Source organism: Siniperca chuatsi, linkage group LG4 (genome assembly GCF_020085105.1).
Source record: "Siniperca chuatsi isolate FFG_IHB_CAS linkage group LG4, ASM2008510v1, whole genome shotgun sequence".
Classification (NCBI taxonomy): domain Eukaryota; kingdom Metazoa; phylum Chordata; class Actinopteri; order Centrarchiformes; family Sinipercidae; genus Siniperca; species Siniperca chuatsi.
The window spans coordinates 12,453,531-12,473,485 of NC_058045.1; the positions used below are offsets into that span (position 1 = coordinate 12,453,531).

Below are 19,955 nucleotides of genomic sequence, written 5' to 3' on the forward strand. Positions count from 1 at the left end.
CTTTGTACAAACCAGCTGCCTTACTCTACAACTACAACAAGACTTCTAACATCTGAAGACTCACCTGCTAGCTTGCCTCCCAAGTGAGGCTGCAGAGGTCCCAGAAACGAGTGGAACAATGTTAACTGCACAACCTCTTCTGACTGCCTACTGTTCCCACACTCATCCTCAGGACCCTCACCAGGAGCTCATAAAAAAAGCCATCAACAATAACGCGGCAATACGCTATATGGGTTGCATTCAAATTAATTCAAAGAATTTACGCATTTATTTATGCATTGATCTGCACAATGTTCACTGACAACATATTTCATTTGCTTTCCTTACCATAACTGCTCTTGCAATACAATTTTCTGTCAGAAATATAATAAACATTATTTCTGACAAAATATTATGAGGGGAATAGAATACAATAAAAGGGCTATTGTATTGGATTGCAATTATATTATACAAGTGTACCTAACTGGTGGTCAGTGAATGACTTTGACTTTGCAGAGTAAAAGATAAAAATCCACTCTTACAGCTCACAGCAATTGTTGAAAATGAGAGTACAATGGCCAGTCCTACCTTTACAAATCACCTAATTGTCCCAAATGTCTGTAACTGCTGACACTAGATTGGTTTAAATGATTGGATATGGTTGCCATGTGCTTCTTCTGATTCACATGGATTCACTGTTATTCACTCCACAGCGAGGGTACAGTGCAGCACCCGGATGGTGTACAGCACACACACACACGCACACGTTATCTATAGTTCATCATCAAAGAAGACAAGCATTTGGGCACATTTTGGATTTAATCCCATAATAATTATCTTTGCAAGATGAAGGTAAATTTTTTTGAATTTAATGAGTACTTCACTAGCAAATGAGCTGGCCAACCAACACACATTGCACCAGTTTTCAAAATTTCAGGCAACTTTGATCAGCTTAGGGTTATCATGCGGTCCATAGTTTGATTTCAAAAGACGCATGTACACCGTTGTGGACAACTACAGGTTAACGCCAGTAACAGCACAACAGAGAACTCAACTCCCCAACATCTGTTTTACAAAAGCCATTCAGCCAGTGGTGGTGGCCAGTAAACAACACTATCATGCCATTATTCTCATCCAGACAGAAAACTGTAACTTCCAAATTACTGCTGTTAACTTCTTAAAATAAAAAAACTGCTTAGTCCCAAATATACATTTCTCTTTTTTCTTTTTTTGTTCATCAGACAGCAACTTTCATCAAGACCAGTTTTTATTTTCATTCATCAGGTGAGAAAATAAACCCTGTATGGTTATATTGTCCCATTTGACCTTATGTCCCAATCACCCTTAATTCACCCCTACTTTTACTTTTGGTAGAGTATTTCTTCACTGTGGTAATACTACTTTCACTTAAGTAAAAGATATGAGTACTTCCACCACTGTCAAAAAGTCATTCATTTGATCAGGGGACAAATTTGAATGAATAGAGCTTAAAGCACTTCGGGGTAGACATAATTGAGCGTCCGGGTCAGGGGATCCTTGAATGGTTCCACCAGAAACTAAAATTTTGAGAGCATGTTGTGTTCAAATGGAACAGGACTTGAAGGAAGGTTTGGGATGGTTCATATTGGCAGTGATGGAAGTATCTCTGGCGAGTTCTGGATTCAGCCTGAATCTGCTGAAGTTTCACTACACTGTTTGCAGTCCTTTGGTTTTCTTGTGGGATGGTTTGAAAACCACTAAGTCACATCAGAATGTCTTGGCCTATGTGAGTGAATTTATGTACAGGTTGAAAGTAATACTGGTTAGCTAGATGTCCCCAAGAACAAAATGAAACACCTTTTTGACTGTAGGTCAGAAGCACAAAAGTTCAGTCCTAGAGATCAAGTCCTGAAGATGGTTTTGCCTATTATGGGCATAATGCTCAGGCCAGGAGCAAGGTCATGGACAAAGGGTCCACTTGCCTCATATTTCATCATCTGTCCGCAAGTGTCTGTGCAGATGTCCGTATGCACGGTGACTGCACATTTGAACATGTCTGCCGGTGCAGATCTCCAATGTGGAATACAGAGACTTGCAGACTTGGCAGATGACAACTTATTTTTGGGTGTCAGCTTCCAGAAGTCGGTGTCAACCATCAGAAGTAATGTCTCAAGAAGGTCAGTGTGCAGCCAGTACTCAAATGGCACGTGAGGCTGGAGTCATGACCATACTTGAGGTGCTCCACCTCCAACTTCATAAGAGAGAAGCACATAGATGGAGCTACTGCTTAAGGGCTGAACATTGGAACAAGACAACTCCCACTGCCATATCTGGAATGTCAACTACAAACTAGATCAGAGTGGATCAGGACAGGGGCTGAGATAAAATGCTCCTTGAGGTCTTGGGATGCCTGGTTGGCCATTGATGACCAGTTTTAAAGAACAGAACGAGAGGCAAGTGCATTGAGGGGACCAGCCAAAGTACTGTATGAAGCGCCTGCAGAAATTAGCAAAACAACCAATTGGAGACTGCCTTAACCTTAGCTGTATCCATCTGCACACTGCCAGCAAACACAATGAAGGCCAAAACTGAGACCATGGAAACCTGAGGGCAGCGAGTACATAAGTTCCTGAGGAGGGGAGTTGGTCAGTGGTCAATGTTTAACACTTCTTTTAGTTCCATAACCAAGTAGAGATGTGAAGTTTTAAGGGTTTCATAGCTGAGCATGCAACAATGCAGGGCACTGGCCTCCAGGGATTTTTTTCCCTGCAACTGGCCAAGCTGGCCAGCACGGAAAAAAAAACTTTCATCTGAACTAAAATCAATGAAGACTGAAACGGAGAGAGACTGGTCAAACTGGCTTAACCCTCTGGAGTTCTATGATAAGCATGCAACAAAATTTGAGAGAGAAGTTGGGTTTTGCTCACCTGGTAAGTCCTTCCTTAGACCAGACAGGTGAACACAAAGTGCCCTGAATGGCCATAATACAGACACTCCTTTAGGCAATGTTATCACTCTTCTGCAGACAATTTAGTTCAGCCTAACTACATGGGCTGTCTGGTGTAGCTCTCACAACTGGGGAATGCAGGATACTGACCTTATGATGTGTTGATGAGGAAGCTAGCCATTTCTCCCTCTTACGCTCCCTCGGGTGGTTACCAGTCCAGATGGTTTGATTACTTCTCCCACTTGGCTGAAGCTCAGGCTCTTCAGTTTAGCAGGGAAATGAGGTACAGTATGCCACTTGAGACCTCTCTGAAGAGAAAGAATAAAGTTGAAGTAAAAGAAACGTACGTGGGTACCCTGGTGGCCTAGGGGTTAAAATAGTACTCCACTGATTTAGCATTGCACTTCTATAACAATGTGAGACTCATAATGGACAAAGGATCAAAATGGACACAGCAGAGATATAATCTTTTAAACCTGGCGCCTACAGTACCCACAATGCAACTTGACTGCCAACAGTTCGGTCAGAGATTTGGGTGTGTTATGCTAGTGGCAAGGCAAGGCAAGTTTATTTGTATAGCACCTTTCAACGAGGCAATTCAAAGTGCTTTACATAAAACAGAAAGGCAAGCTAGTGGCTAATGTAGCTTCAAGCAGAGATGAGGAGCAGGCTACAGAGGTCTGGTAAGGTCACTTCTTTCTAGCTAAACATCCCCAGATATTTCAATTTTCAAACTTGTAGTCTTCAGCCCCAACCGTCATGCAAATGTTTTTTCGCAGCTTCCTCTGAAGCTTCAAAAATCTTTAGCCAACTTTTTTCACATATGCAGTAGTACTCCCCCAAGACCTGTAAACAGCAATATGAACAGCAACATCCCCAATTCATGTGCAGCCAGGAACCATTGTTGCATGTCATCTCCAATCTCTCCCTTGCCTCATTTCCTGTGATCGAGCCACTTTCAACTATTTAATAAAAAGGAATGGACGGTGCACATCTGGATCACCAGAACAGTGTCCAGGAGTTGATAGCAGGGTGTCAATGATGCCCACAGAGAGGCGACAGAATGGAGAGCCAAGGAGCAGCAGAGGAAGCAAGTGGAGAGGGAAAACTTGACTGTGCAGCTTGAATAGTCAGGTGGAGTTGTGGCTCTCTGATGCACTCTAGAACAAACTCATTGCAGAAAGAGATATCTTAGTTTCTTTTGGCAATGTTGGAGAGTTTAGTATGCACAACGCAGAAATTAATCTGATGAACTACAAGCAGAAGAGGAAAGAGAGGAAATGGGACAGCTTTTGGTATGACAGCTCCTTGCTGGCAGATGGATTAAATCCTATTAGAACTGTCTTGTGCAGTGTATCTTCTACTCTTTCTCCCTGTATGCTTCCCAACTGAACTGTCTGAATAAATAAATAAATACTGAACATAAGTGCTCACCCTCATTAAAAAAATAAAACACACCACTCAATATTTTCTAAGCCAATGAAATTATGAAGAAAGAACATGTTTTGATGTTTGATGTCTTAAATTGTTTTGAGTTTTTTATTCTAAGAATACAGGGACCTCTGAAATTTTTTGGGTAGACCTACAGCCTTCCCCAATACAGGTTACAATGTACTAAATGATGCATGAATCACCATTAGGCTCTTATTTGCCTTTCAAGCAATTTAGCATCCCACCACATTTCACCGTATATTGAGAATTTGGTTTTGACTCTAAACTAAATTACTGTGTCATAGTCATTAAATCATTATCACATCAATCAAATCTTAATGACTGGCTGCTGGTACAGAGCCTTTTTTATCAAATCTATTATGCTCTAGAAACATTTTTCCTCATGTCAAGATAGCATCCCGGACATATTTCATAAACTATCTCCTACTATATACAATGTCAGGATACGGGTGGCTTTACAGACATTCTTTCATCAGTCCATAGGCAGTGTGGTTCAGGAGAAATCGCCTTGAAAAAGAATAAGTAATACAATTGAAAATATGTCTACTGTAATCCTAGATTGTCCATGTCCAAACAATAACCATCTTAGTTTACTGCAGGAGACTAGCTAATTCTCATTACATATGAAGAGGAAAAAATACTCTACACATTTCACCACACTATAATATCTATAACATAACAGGGTGAAAATTGTTAGTATGGGTGAATATTCCTCAGATAAAAGTCTTGCATGAATATGGATGTTGTTAAACATAGGAGAGACTGGGGATAGTTGCACTCTCAGCACCTATAACTTGCAAATGTTTTGTGTTAGAGTTCTGAAATTTTGACACAAAGTACTCTTGTTTGTCTACTACAAATAGCAATGTTTCCAACTTCTCCAACTATATGACATAATTAATTAATTAATTAATGTCAAATACAAGGAGTTCCATTGTTACAACATGAGTAAAGAATAAAGATTTTAGCCCGCAACACAAAATATGCTTCTGAAGAAATTTAATGCGCATTGTTGTCAACACTAAAATAACTCACCGCTGACTTTTCACTACTGTAATCTACAATAATGAGCTGTTGCTGATACTTTGCTTCATTTATGTTTGGATAAAAGTACTGTTTTTGACACAAATCTCGTTCTGTTCAAATAGGCTTATTATTTATGTCATTCATCTGGTACGTTTATTAGACTTAATTTCAGCACCATGCATGGTTCAGAAAGCCTGCTGCCTCTTTGCACATTGGGGCACTGTTAGATGTTATTGTATGAGGTCATATTTACTGGGATTCATACAAGCCTTGTATTTACATTCTATATTCATTTATGGTAGATTAATGGAAAACCGCCGCTATTTGCTTACAACTTCTGTAAACTTTTACTTTTGTTCTCTAAGGTTTTGTAATGTTTTGCAGTATCTGCTCAATGTCACATGGCATTAGAGTAGAGCTAGAGTATTCTGGCGACAGACCTTACTGTCTTATTCGTGCCTCACCTCATGTGATGTGTTTAGTTACATTACAGGGTTAGTTTTAACACTTTTTTAAAAGGTGTTACAACCATCACCACTCCTTCAGCCATTATTTAGCTAGCAGTAGCAGCATGGTGGTTTGAAATTAACATAGATGAAATGCCTCACATTTTACCTAAGAGACTACTCTCTAAACTAATACAAGTTGCATAATTCTAACTTTGACATTGTGACATGTCAGTACTAATCAACATTTTTGGCTGTAAAATATGCATCATTCTTCACACAGCTATGAAATTTCACCTGCAAGATCAGGAAGGAAGTAGACATACATGAAATGGATCACATGACTCTTACATCATCCCTTCTTGGTGAAAGTGGTGCTGTTACAACCATCCCTTTGTTACAACTAACCCAGTCTCCCCTACAGTTTAATATGCCATGGTGGGTTTTTTTGTTTGTTTGTTTGTTTTGCTTGTTTTTTTACGGTATTAACAGTTAAGCGCACCCACTGAGGGTTTTCAACCAGTAGTTGTGCTGTAGTGCAATGTTTTGATAATCAGGTTCTTGTATTATTTGTATCTGATGTACCTGCACACAATGAGCATATGATGTGACGTGCAGCGGGTGGTAACAGTTGATGTCAGTACTGTGCTATAATAAGTAGCAATGAGAAATAAAATTGGTGAAGAAGAAGAAGGCTCTAAGTTTCAAAACATTAAGGCTTTGCAAATGCTTCTTCAGGTAATAAAGGACCTCATCATGTCTGTCAAGCTTTAAGGATACAAAGTGTCATTTGGCAAGAAACACTGAATGTAAACAAAACTCTTCAGGGTACCTTCGCTAACTAGCTACATACAAGCCAGCAAGGCCTCTCCACTGGACTTAGCCATATGGCGCTATTGCAGTGCCATAATGTCATTCATATTAAGGCGAAAAATACTAAAAGGATCAGTTATGTGATCAGATGACAATTTGAAAAGCTGGGCTCCATTCTTCAAATGTGGCTTAACTAATCCAGGCTCACACCATGTTAGCCAGCTAAAGTGATGCTGTAAATTTTCATCATTCAATTTTCATCAGCTAATTTATTTCTTCGAATACATTTGGAGGATTGATTTGTTAATCTTAGAAAAACTGGGATCTTATTTTGAAAAAAAAGCAATATGAGCACAGAGATAAAACCATGATCAACACTGATATGATTGGCTGAGTGCTGATCATGTGAATGCACACATGATTGGCTGGCATGGCACTATGGTTACAAACAGCACTTTGAGATTTAATTTTAAACTAAGGGACCACCTTAACATATTCTTGCAATGAAATACAGTAGAACGCTTCCAAGGTCTCTCATAAAGCAGATTAAAGGCACCAGATATTAAATTGTAAGGCAAACTTCCAGCAGTAATCAATATTGCTTGCATAATGTACCTATTGGCCTAATTTATAAATCTGACTTAAAATTTACTGACATTAATTTAATGCTTTAATCCAAGAATATACAATTATGATACCTTTAATACATTTTAGTGTATATTTAATGTCTTCAATTCAAAAATCAATTGCCATGTTTTCTCTGAACAGTCAGAAACCTTTAGCTGAATTTACCTCCATTTCTCATAGTTTCCAAAACAAAACATATTGATTCGTTGTTTTTTTAGGTTTAGGCATCTGATTTAATTTTATTGTGTAACTGATTTAACATGTACAGGTATTTTACTGTGAAAATAAAGTTTTTGATAATTATGGAAACAGATCTTGATGACTTCTCAGTGACTTACATGTTATTATCTAAAATCATAATTAGGTCACCATTTTTCCCTCTGTGCCTCCGTAAGCACCCACTTCTCTTTGATTTAGTTTTCATTGGTCATTTAGCACTGACCGTGCAGCTGTTGTGGATGTCCTCTAGTGCTACTCTGCTTAGCCAGTGCTTCCTCAGAGAGGTGCTGTTCCCCAAGGATTCACACAAAGAGAGAGAAAGACAAAACTTTTCTGCTATTGGTTGAACATGACAGGGCTGCCAACTCTCACCCACTGAGTGTGAGATACACCAAAATGGCTTAGATCCCCCACTCTTGCTCTTTGCCTTTTGTGCATGCAGAGAATTGCAAAATATAGGGGACTGCAGTATTTTATTTCAAAGAAAGATATAACTGTTCCCACTGAATGAAAACACATAGCTTAATCTCGCCCTGTTAAGAACCACTGACTATACACTTTTTCTCTTCCCATATGAGCAAGCACATATTTAAAGGAATTGCTTACTTTTTTATTTTGGCAACATTTCTTCATTCATAACTTCATCTGTGATGGTGAAATTATTTGATATTTAATTGCTGATCAAAAAATGTACAGGGAAATAATGTTAATTATTTTGTAATACGTTTTTAAATCTGCAGACAGTGAAATAAGATTGAAACACACGTCTTCAAAGCAAGGCACAGTGTGCATTATTCCTGTTTCCAGGAGGGTCATGTGCATCTTTAGCCATTTTCTTAGTATGTGTTGTCATTCCCTCTAAAGTAATGATGAGGGGAGGTGGGAAATTCAGTCTTTGAAGGGCTGGAGACATGCTTCCCCCTCAAGATAAAACACACAGGCTCTAAAATGATTATTTGTTGCATGTGACTGCAGTTATGTTAGGTCTGAAAGAGATTTTAAGAGCTGTAAAATACTTTTATCTAGTGAGTTACTACATTGTATGATTTGATTTTACAAGGATAATGATGATTATCCTGTACATCTTGAATCCTGTTCATCTTGTCTGTTTTAGTAGAGTAGCTTGTTGGAATTCAACACACCTCTCTGCTCATTCTGCTTTTTTTAAATTAGTAATTCTACCTTCCCTGTTCTTGTGCTTAGGCTGTGTATCAAAGAGAATGGAAAAATACCGATATCAAGTAACAATTAGTATAATTTTTAACTCATTCAATAATTTTTTAACCAAAAGCCTTACTGTAATATCTTCTATACCTAACAGATTTTACTTTATTTTGTACTGGTATAAGTTTTGGTAATACAAATATTTCTTTTAAACAGGTTTATGTAAATGTCCTTGTCTATGTTTTCAGCCTTACAAGGTTTTCAGCTTTGAGCATGAAGTGACTTTATCTGGGAGTGAAATTTTAACCCTGACAAAAATATTGTGTTAAAGTGACAGGAATTCTGTTTCATTTTGGTAAAGTCCAACCATTTAAAAAAAGATAACTTGGTTTATCATGCACAGTGGACAATTATTTTGCAGCACCAACAGAGAAATCAACATCACCTCCATGATTTATCAGTGATATATTTAGACAGCCCCTAAAATCCATGTTAGTACATTTTAATCTTTACTTTAATGATGATTACTATTGAGCTGGGGCATTAATACAATGGGTGAAATGAACAGCGTCCTCTTCTTTTATGATGACTGTAGTGAAGGCAGCAGACAGAAGCTTAAGCTCAGTTTTCAGTCACTGTATGGGTGCCTTTGTGAACATGTGTTTTCAAAAATATTCCAGTAGATGGCACTGGTGCTCAGTTTTTTAACTGCATTTGGCTGACTGTGTGTTCAAGACCTTGGTGATTAGGCTGCAGTACATAATTGCATCAATAACTACTCCCCTCAAGCCCAGGATGAGATGACGATGAAGCACATTAAAAGTAAATAATCTATGCTAGATGTCCTCTAGATAGATAAATATAAGTACTAAAATATTGTCTTCCAGCTAGTGGTGCTGTTTCCTATTTTAGCCCCTTGAGACAAATTTGTAATTTGTGGTCTTGGTCTATATAAATATAAGTGACTTGACTATTTTAGAAATAGAGTAATAGAGCATAGTAATATTATTGCAATAATGTTATAATAATTATCTTTTTAAAAATGTATTACCAGAACCATTTTTTCAAAACAGTTTTTTGTTTTTAGCTTCATGATTATAAATTGCCTTCTTGTTTTTTGTGTGTGTGTTTGTTTTTTTGTTTTTACATATTTGATTGTGAATGACTAAAGACATATACTTCCGGCTGCCATCTTTGTTTTATTGAAGAAACTTCGGAAACAATTTTCTTAAATTTTTTTTTTCCAGTTGGACAGAGGCGTCTCCAAGATCCTAAACATGTCTTCACAGCCGCGGTGAGTGTCACACAACCTCGGAGTTTTTCTTTAAATTTTGTCTTGTATTTAGAAACAGATGTTTAATGTTAACTGTAACTGCTACTTGAACCCACCGGGGCTAACGTTACCACCACTCTGAAACCTAAGCTATACTAAGCTTACTAGTAAGCTAGCTAGCTACATACACAGTTGCAATTGCGCTGTAAAAAAGAGAGAAGCCAATATGCCAATGCTTCTCTTGCTACTTTATAATTTATACAGTACTGTAAGTATTGTGATAACTTTATCTCGACTCATAACTTAGCTATATAACTTAAATACAGTGGGCTTTTATATAGTTAGCCGCCTAGCAAACGTTAACCTAGCTAGTTGACAATTGACATTTCAGCTTATTCTTTAACGGTAAGTGGATAACGGTAACTTAACTCTTAAAGCAATTGTTGTCTCCTGCCTGAAATGCTGTTATTTGTTTTCACATGTAGGCTACCTAGCTATTTTTTTTTTTTTTTTACTATTTCTGTGCCTTCTTTATTGTACTGGTATTAAGTAAAATTAGAGCCAACAGGTTAGCGATATTCATATTAGTACACTTTTAAACTGTATGTTTTTGCTGCAGGTCAAATCTTGCAGTCTTTTTCAAAAGGTATCAAAAATGTGTAGCTTTCAATTGAATCAGGTGTTCAAGAACCTGAGTGGAATGAAAAACTAAAATGATATTAGAACTTGAATGATAATTTCATCTCCAATCATTCCCCAATACAATTTTCTCTTAAAGGACTATTTATTGTTGGTGAAATTAAATTGCTTAACCAGTTTTTTCCACGAATGCAACTTCTTTGCCATTCAACACTGAACTAGCCAGCATACTGCAGTTTAATATGGCTGCTACATTCACGATGCGAGTTGGAGTAAATGCACATTTTTTGCTCAAGTTGAAACTTTTCATCTCAAGTCACGCCTTGCATGCAATCGTGCTGCCTCACAATATATAGCTTCATGTTCATTCTTCATTTTTTTTAAACACTTGCCACATGCTTGGGGGGGTCAGCGGGGGGCATTTAACACTATGATATCCCCTCAGACCCCACCCGCTCCTTGTAGGCACTTTAATCAACTGGTGCAGTGTCAAGAACATGATCCCTCACCAGCTTCACACCAACAAACAAAGCCAAAGCTGGAGGTATCGTTGTTGGACATCGCACCCTGGTCTCTCAGTGTGTCTCAAAATAGTTGCCAGCCAACTAATTTTCTGTTGATTGACTTATCGATTAATTGACTAATAGTTTCAGCTGTACTGTTAAGAATATCTTTCTATTTTTGGGGGAGGAATAAGTAATATGGCAGAACTGCTCTCATCTGAGCGACAGTATTGACTTTCAGGATTTTATACACCCTTTAAGATTTTGTGTGCGTGTGTATGTAAGACAGTTCAGCTGCATGCCCTCCTCCTTACTTTTATCTTAATAGAATAATTAAATGATGGTAAGTGGTGCCATAAGTTGGTCTTATTACTACAAACTAATATATCAGATCTAGTATGTAATTAACTTTAACAGCTTCATAGGCCTTTAAATTACACAACGGTTGGGAATTTATGTAATGAGATGAAATTAAAAAACTGACATTCATTATTATTGATTAATCTATTGATTATTTTTTTCAAGTCTGTACATGTTTGTAACAATAATGAGAATGCAGTTCCCAGAGTCCAGAGCAGTGTTTTTCTGACCAATGGTCTCGAGGCCTAGAAGACTCTATTCAATTTACAGTGACATGAAACAGAAAACCAGCAAATCTTCCCATTGGAGAAGTTGGGACCAGTTATATTTGGGGTTTTTACTTGATATGTGATTGGAAAGATCAGATCCATTATCAAAATTGTTGATCAGTCAATCAATCATGTATCTAATAATTTCAGCTCTATGATTCATACTTCATGTAATGTGATATGAGTAATGTGGTTCAGAAAGATTAGCTTCAGAAAGGTTGCATTTAGGCTTAAACTTAATTTGTGTTAATCTTCCTGTGCCCAGAAACAATAATTCTAATCAAGGTAGTTAAATGTGCAAAAAAAAAAGTCAGTTGTAAACAATCTTCATTTAAGGAAATGGAAACTGAACACCTTTTTCTGTGGAGAGGAAACATTTTGCTGTTTTATATAAGATCTAAATGTCACGTCCCCCTCTCTGCTGCCAGGAAAGACTTCATAAATGGTTAAGTTAATATCCTCCTAGATTGCCATAATGCTGTCCTCCTCGTCTACGGAAATATTTTGTCATTATTGTGCTATGGTGCAGATCCCCCCAAAAAAAAAAAAAAAAAAATCCAGGATGTTAACAAAGGTGTGTTCAGGATGCCACCAGAGGGAACCCAATCCATCGTCATATGGCATAATTCACTGCAGTCTACTTTGAGATGTGGGTGCAGTATAAGATGGTAAGACTGTATCTTGCAGGGGTGGACACAATAAAATCGACCTCTGTACAATGTAAAACAATCAAGTGCAAGAGCCCTTCAATTAATACTACCTTTGTGAAGCCTGCTTTTTAAATTGTTGTTGTGATTGTTTCAGACAGGCATCGCTTCAACACTCTAATAATTGTACCCATAGTCATGTCCCCCTGCCTGGGGACAAAATAGTAGGCACACCTTACTTTAATGTAATGCATTCCCACCTAAGGCAAACTATGGCTTCAGTTAATCACCCCAGAGTTGAATCAATCAGTGCCTCCCTGACACAGACTTGAACAAAAACGGACTTCCTTTTTATGTTTACCACTGAGATGTTATATTGGATTATTACATTGTACAGCTGTTGCTTTTATTGTATCCACCCCCTGAAAGTGACACTCACTGATATTAGGCAAACACAGGATGAGGATGTTAAACTTGAAATTAATAATCTGTAACAGTTTGGAGTACATTAGAGTGAGCGATTTTGCTCTTATTTAATTTGAATGTTTTAAAGTACATTGTAGTATTTATGATCTCACTCTCAAAATGTAAATTTTCCTGTCTCAGAGATGTTTTAGAGTAACCCTAGAAGTCTTCTATTTTTCTAAATTATCTAAATTGTAATTTACCAGTTGTTTTTGTTGTGAGTTTGTTGTATGATGGTTGCAGTTACCACATTTTAGCACCCACTACTGTAATCATGTTCCAGGTAATCTGTTACTCTGTGGATAAAAGCATGGTAAAGTCATGGCTTGGTTCACCCTTGAAACATCTTAACCATTTTATCCAGAAACCAAGGGTGAGGAATTCAAATTTTCTTTAGCGACATCTACAAATTCAGAGAGTCAACCATGATTGATGTGTTTAGGGGTGCTTTAGTATACATGAGATGCTGCTGAGACTGACACTGAACAGATGAGGAAGGACAGAAGTAGACCATTCATTGGTCTGGCTGCTCTCAAGATGCAGCTCTACATGAAAGTGTGACAAAAACCTTGACAGAAAAGCACCGGACATAAGGAAACAGACACCATTTTGTGGTACTATGTGAAATGTATTATTATGGAGAAGAAAAAGATAAAAAGCTGCAGAGCTGTTTTTGTAAGAAAATAGGACGATTTCATTCACTGTTGCTGGTTTGGACCATGCCCCTTTAGGCTGATATTGCTAACAACAGGGCTGTCTGGGGATTGTGTTACTCTGCATGATGTCATGGCCCTCAGCACCCAGCTGTACAGGTGCAGACCTGTCCTGCCCATGACTTTGTTGTTGATTTACTCCTTTTGTTCTCAAAACAGCCAGTGCCTTAAAGCTTAATGCAATATTTACGATCACAGTGTCAATAGGGCTAGTGAACCAACCTGCAACAAAATAAGTTACTGAGTTAGGCCATATCCACACTAACTACTGAAACTGGATAATGTTACAAAGCTTGTTGTATAACCTTCTGTTATAAGTAGAGCTAAAATGATTAATCTGTGTTTTGATGATTGATTCAATCATTTTGGAAGTGAAAATGTTTCCAGCTTCTCAAATGTGAGGATTTTATGTATTTCCCTGTCCTATACTGTAGATAGTAAACTGAATATCTTTGGGTTTTGGACTGTATTCATTTGTCTCCTTGGGTTCTGGGAAAATTATGATCAACATTTTTTACTATTTTCTGACATTTTATAGACAAAATGATGAATAGATTAAAACATCCTTATTATTTATTAAGAATTTGACACTGAAAAAGTCAGGACTGTGGTGGTTGTGGGGTTTTCTGCTTATGTTACCCGCACTATCAGCCAAATCTGATCAAAACACAACTTTCTTCAGATTCTGATTCAAATGTTGCTCAATCCTGGTTGGTGCATAGGAGTATGTGACTTCACAAATACAGAAATCATGTGCAATAACCTAAAGGGCTCTTTAAAGGATAAGGCTGGCAATATTCTATATTTCTCGTAACTACCAACAAATCCCATAAAAAGACCAAAACCAAAAGTGAATTTATCCTACTGAACAAAATGAAACAATATTTTTGGCCAATTTCAGAAGATTTACATCTTCTGTAGACCTGAATGGTCTTGGAGCTGAGTGCCACAGACAGGGTAGAAAAGTTGATATTGGGAGACTGACTAAAACATTGTTGGTTTTCGTCTTTAAATGAGATTTGTTGACAATGGTAAAAATACAGAATAACACCAGCCATATCTTTTAAAATTTATACAATGGTGTTGCTTAGGTTAATTAATCAGCTGTTATGTCACAATCCCAATTTTAAAGCGTACTGAGTGAGCCGATTGGTTTAATTCCGTAATTGCTTTGTGTGTTCATGGTCTTTGTGTGAGCTAAAGTTGACATTAGTTCATGGCTCTGTGGATGGATACATGGATCGAGTGTTGGAAATCACCTTTGCTACAGTACCTCAGTTTCTTGGCCTCAGAGCTGACAATACATTTGATTTATTTGGCATTAACATTTGCCTTTTAACTCCCCTTGCTTTTAAACACGAGATTAGGGTTTATCATTTCAGGCTTTGACTTGACTTCTGTGGTGACAAGCCAAGTAACATACACTGAGCTTTTGTCTCTACCCTTCTGATTTAATCTAGCACCTGTTTGCTATGCAAAGCCTCAAGAAGGGCTCTTTGATATAGGGTGTGTGTATGTGTGTGTGTCTAACACTCTGATGCAAAATGACTCACTTACATGCACTCACTAATCCATGCTCCAAGGGTGGCCGCAAGTATTTGATTTTGCGTATTTATTTCCTAAGATAATATAGAATAGCTATATGGGTAATTCCAAACCGGATCACACTTGTCTGTTCCAGCTGTTTGTTACTCAGACCACGTCCTAAAAAGAATAAATAATAAATCATAGAGCTACTGTAGACTTCACAGATCAAGAGTTTGTCTGAAAGAATTCAACAAATCTTGTATCTTTGCACAATGGATGGAGATTCATATATGGTCTAAATATAGAACAAACTAAACTGTTAAAAAATAATGTTAAATGGCATGGTCTTTTGATGCTTTTTTATTAGAGCTATACCAATTAGTCAAATAATCGATCAAAAGAAAATTAATTGGCAACTATTTTGAGAATTGGTTAATCATTTCATTAATTATTTTTCAAACAAAAACGCCCAAAAAATGATAATTCCAGCTTCTCAAATGTGAAGATTTACTGCTCTTTGACATGCTCTGGGAAATTGGGACAAGTGACATTATTTTTTAAACTAAACGATTGAGAGATTGAATTGAGAATTGAGAAAATAATCTGCATATTTTAATTGATAATGCAAATAATTGTTAGTTGCAGCCTTTTTACATGTCATCCACACATTCAAGTTATTTACAATATTTTGAAACTGTCAAATAACACAGAGCTAACAGTGAGAAAGGCCTTGCCTGTTAGGGTCAAGTAGAACTTGGATTCAGTTTAAACTTTTGCTCTAAAATCAAACTTTTATTTACTTTTTTTTTACATAATGCTACTTACTCAGCCAGCGATGAAAACAAAGACAGGCAGGTCTAGGAGCATAAAGGATGTGGTTAAAATTGTTTGGCCTTTAAAATTTGTACAAGCTAAGTATTTAACCTGTGTCAGCATATATTTCCACTCCCTTCACCTCGGCCAGTTTGAGTGGGCCTGACGTCTGGTCAAACAGGAACTATTTTGTTTGATCTGAATCCAGCCCTGTAAGTAATATGTGCTGTATCCAAAATCCACAACCAGAGATTAAAGGCAAATATCTCCCAGTACTTTGGTTGTACTATGATTCTGACTGAAACTCCATCACAAGGCTCCTTCGGGCTACTGGTAGTCAATAGGTCTATGGTGGCTAAGGTGCTATGTGTGATGTTGTGCTGCAGGCTTAATTCTTGGCTTTGATAAGGTATTCAGTTACTTCAGAATATATCAGTTTCAGTTTTTGCCATGTGTACATTCTTAGCAAAATCCCCTTTTTCTCTTTCTAGTCATTGTTTTTTATCCACAGTCTTCTTAAAGCTAGCTGTGGTCATTTGTCATGGAGGAAAACTGTCATAAAATTCAGATTCAAAGGTGGCATTTTAGTTATTTTAGCTTTACCTGTGAAAGATCACTTCAGCCCTTTTAACTTTTTGCAGTAGCCTGAGGACACAAGAATAAAAGGCAATTAGATTGAACACACGTTACACACCAACATACAAAGATATTTGAGTTTTGACGCAGGTCTACTGAACATGTGTTTCCACCTACGTTTGACTGCTGTCCCAAATTAATCCCATTTCATCCCCGTCTGATATTACATAATTTAGTCTGATTTAAGGGTTCTTGGATACACGAAGTTTGATCAGGCAGTGCTTATTTTCAGTTTGTGGTGGGTGACTAGTGGGGTCTGCTTTGGTTGTTTGATAAACTGATCAAGTGCACACCTTCACCAGAGCACATAGCGAACTGATCGCTGTGCATGCAGAGTCTGCATATCACCTGCCTGTAAAAATGCATGCGATGCGGCTACTGTCACAGATAATGTCGCCTGGATGCTAGAGGCAGGCGTTCAATTATGTGAGGCCGGCTTTTGAGTGCGTGTATTCCTGTTATCAGCGGCACCTTGTCCCGGTGCTGGTTTAAAAAGTTACTGTCACGGGGCTGGTCCGTGCCCTAATGTAAGAAACATTTAACACACACAACACACACACAAAACTTGCAGTATCCAGATCTACCTGTACTTACATCTTGCTGACATATAGATAAATCTGTTTATTGCTTGAGTTTGAGTTTTACCATCCTCAGCCGCGCCGGGAGGCCTGTTTATCTTCCATCACACAGATTAGCATACATTTGAACATTGTTAGAAGTGTTAGATTACATGTAAATTACACAACTGCGACACACAAGTCCATTTGTAAAGTTTATTAAGAAATGTGTTCTTTTTCCCAAATACCTCTCCACCTGTTCTCTCTCCACTTGTCCATGCCGGTGTCGCATACAAGCTGATTTCTTGAGCGATGGCAGGGGGCTGAACCAAGTGTGGTAGAAGTAGGAGGGGGGTTTTGTTTTGTTAGAAGAGGATAGACTTTTGAAGTACCCAAATGATGAAAATTATGATTGCTAATTGTATATCAGCCCTAGAATATCTAGCTGCTTGTAAGTCTCCTACTTAGACCTACATAAAAAATGCTTTTTGGATGTCTTCAGACCTTTTTTAATTTCACTGTAATTGCAGGTTATCCTGAGGATGATATAATTCAGTAATAAGTAATTTCATTTCATAGACATAATGTTCTCATTTGTATCTGTCAAATGGTTTGCCAAAGGTGATAATTTCATAGACTTTGTAAAGCTTTGGAGTAGGATTCCCGTCTGCTGTGCTGGAAATGTTGTAGCTCAATCCTACGAGTGTGAAACAGGTCAGAGCGCTTACTTATGCAGCGACTTTCATTTTTATCAGAAGGTTATTATTGTTCCACTATTTCACACAGGAACTAAGATGTTTAGACACCTGCTCTTTATTTCTTGACTAAAAGAGAAGAGCCCATATCCAAAGCGGAGTTGGTTTTATGGCTGTCTCAACTTTTCTTTTAACTTTTCAGCGTTGTCATGTTAACCCTTATCGGATCATGCAGCTGGATCCGTGTATGGCCTTTGTTGTACAGTTAATGCACAGTTAAACATTGTGGAAGTTTGACTGCCACTTAAGTGATTGATGTGGTATGATCAAAGCTTTGCCAGTAATTCAAACTTTACCCTTAACTCACATAACTAGGCTACTTGTTAAGTTGTACTCATGACAAGAAAATAAATTGGACAGACCAGGTACAACAATTTGTGGAGAAGGCAACGTGGCAATCCCATTTATGATTTGAAACTAAAAATACCGTATGTTGTGGAATTAGCTCTAGTATGTGAGTCTTTGTAGCAACTCTACACTCATTTTAGGGAAATAATATCCTGACAGGCAGTATCCAGGACTGGATAGTAGATCAAAATACTGTATGTAAATATTTAGTTTTTTTAAACAGATTTTCAACCATTTTCAGTCATTTTTCCAATTTAAAATACAATTTGCCTTTCAGGGTTTTGGATATACTAAAAGTTTTTTGTCCATCATGACACAAGCATGTGTGCACCTCGATATAAACAAATCTAATCTTTGTAATACCAATTTAAGAATCTGATGTTAATTTGTGTCCTTCCTTAGTTTAGTTGTGCGCATGTAGCACTGCTCTCATCACGGGCAGCGCTCTACATTACACTGTAAGGTTGTTTTAAAAATATGAGTGACCACTAGTGTTGGGTACCATTCACATTTTAAGTGATACCGGTACCCAATGGTACCTTTTTTTGGTACTTTACTCTCTGCAATAACAAAAATGGAATTTCAGTTGTAAAAAGTTCAAACTTCTCAATTTCAACATTGTTATTTATTTAGAACATTTTCAAGTCTGATCCCTCATACACTATGCTGCCTAATTATTATAGCTTTTAACTAAAAAGCTGAAGTGATAATAATTAGGCAGCGTGGTCACATGCCCTTTTTGATGTAGGCATGTATGGATCTGTAATTGTGCTATATTGCAGCAGCACCTGTGCAATTGGACCTATAGGGCTGAGTGAGTGTGTGGTGCTAAAATTATAAAAAGGAGCCTTCTGAAATCATCTCTGCAAGCTCCACCTGACAGTCATCAGAAGTAATCCTTGCAGGTTGAGTCCTGTGTTGTCAAAATATCTTTTCAAAGGATGCAGTGATTTTAGTAAACACCGGAGGTGCTAATATCAAAAGGGCCTTCATCGACAGATGGTCAGAAATTAGACTGACCAGGCTAGATCACAGCATGCACCAGCTCGGAGCTTCCACTGTCTCTGTGTCAAATACTGGAGCATTCGTCTGATGAGGCATTTTCAAACTCCAAAGCACTGGGCTGTTTCTAGCTTAGTATGTCACTGTTGTATTTTTACATACTTGCATCCAAGATCTCCAGCAGGCTTGACAGGACTTAAATGCGATGACATTACTGCAGATACAAAAAAAAAAGGCCGTCTTCATTTGTTGTGTTTGATTAGTGCTGAAATAATTTGTGGTTCAACAGAAAAATAACTGCTAAAATAACTATTTTGATAACTGATTCTTTGTTTAAGTCATTTTTCAAGCAAAAATGCCAAATAATCAGTGGTTCCAGCTCACAGTTGCAAGGATTATCTTTGGGTTTTTGACTTTTGGTTAGACAAAACAAGCAATTTGTTTTGTCTGGTTTGATATGAAAAATGATCTCTCCAGACCTGAACATGGGGCAAAACTGTCAGTGCTCATCAATTTGTTTTCTCTTAGTGGAAAGGTTGTTAATGATAATGTATTTCTGTATTGATGTACTGGACGCTGATAAAGTTGCTTTTCCTCTCTGTAAACCCTCAACCCTGTTCCAGGACTATGAACAACCCCATTTTTTGGAAATGCTTGTCTGTGAGTGAGTGCATCTATTTTAAAAACCACTGAGAGGTCAGACTCAAGCCATGCAGCGCTTTTTGCAAAGGAAAAGGTACAGTCTGTAGTCACACTACAATGAATTTAACTATATGTTAGCATAGCTGAACAGATC

At 37.6% G+C, this 19,955-nt stretch overlaps 1 long non-coding RNA gene across 1 annotated transcript; it reads right to left on the reverse strand.

Moving 5' to 3' along the window:
- Positions 1 to 3,092: 3,092 nt before the first annotated feature.
- LOC122874372 lies at positions 3,093 to 17,351 on the reverse strand. Its single transcript, XR_006377594.1, has 3 exons — positions 17,303 to 17,351; positions 16,465 to 16,506; positions 3,093 to 3,213 (listed from the first exon to the last, which is right to left on the reverse strand). It is a non-coding gene; the product is annotated as an uncharacterized LOC122874372 (long non-coding RNA).
- Between the last annotated feature and the right edge of the window lie 2,604 nt (positions 17,352 to 19,955).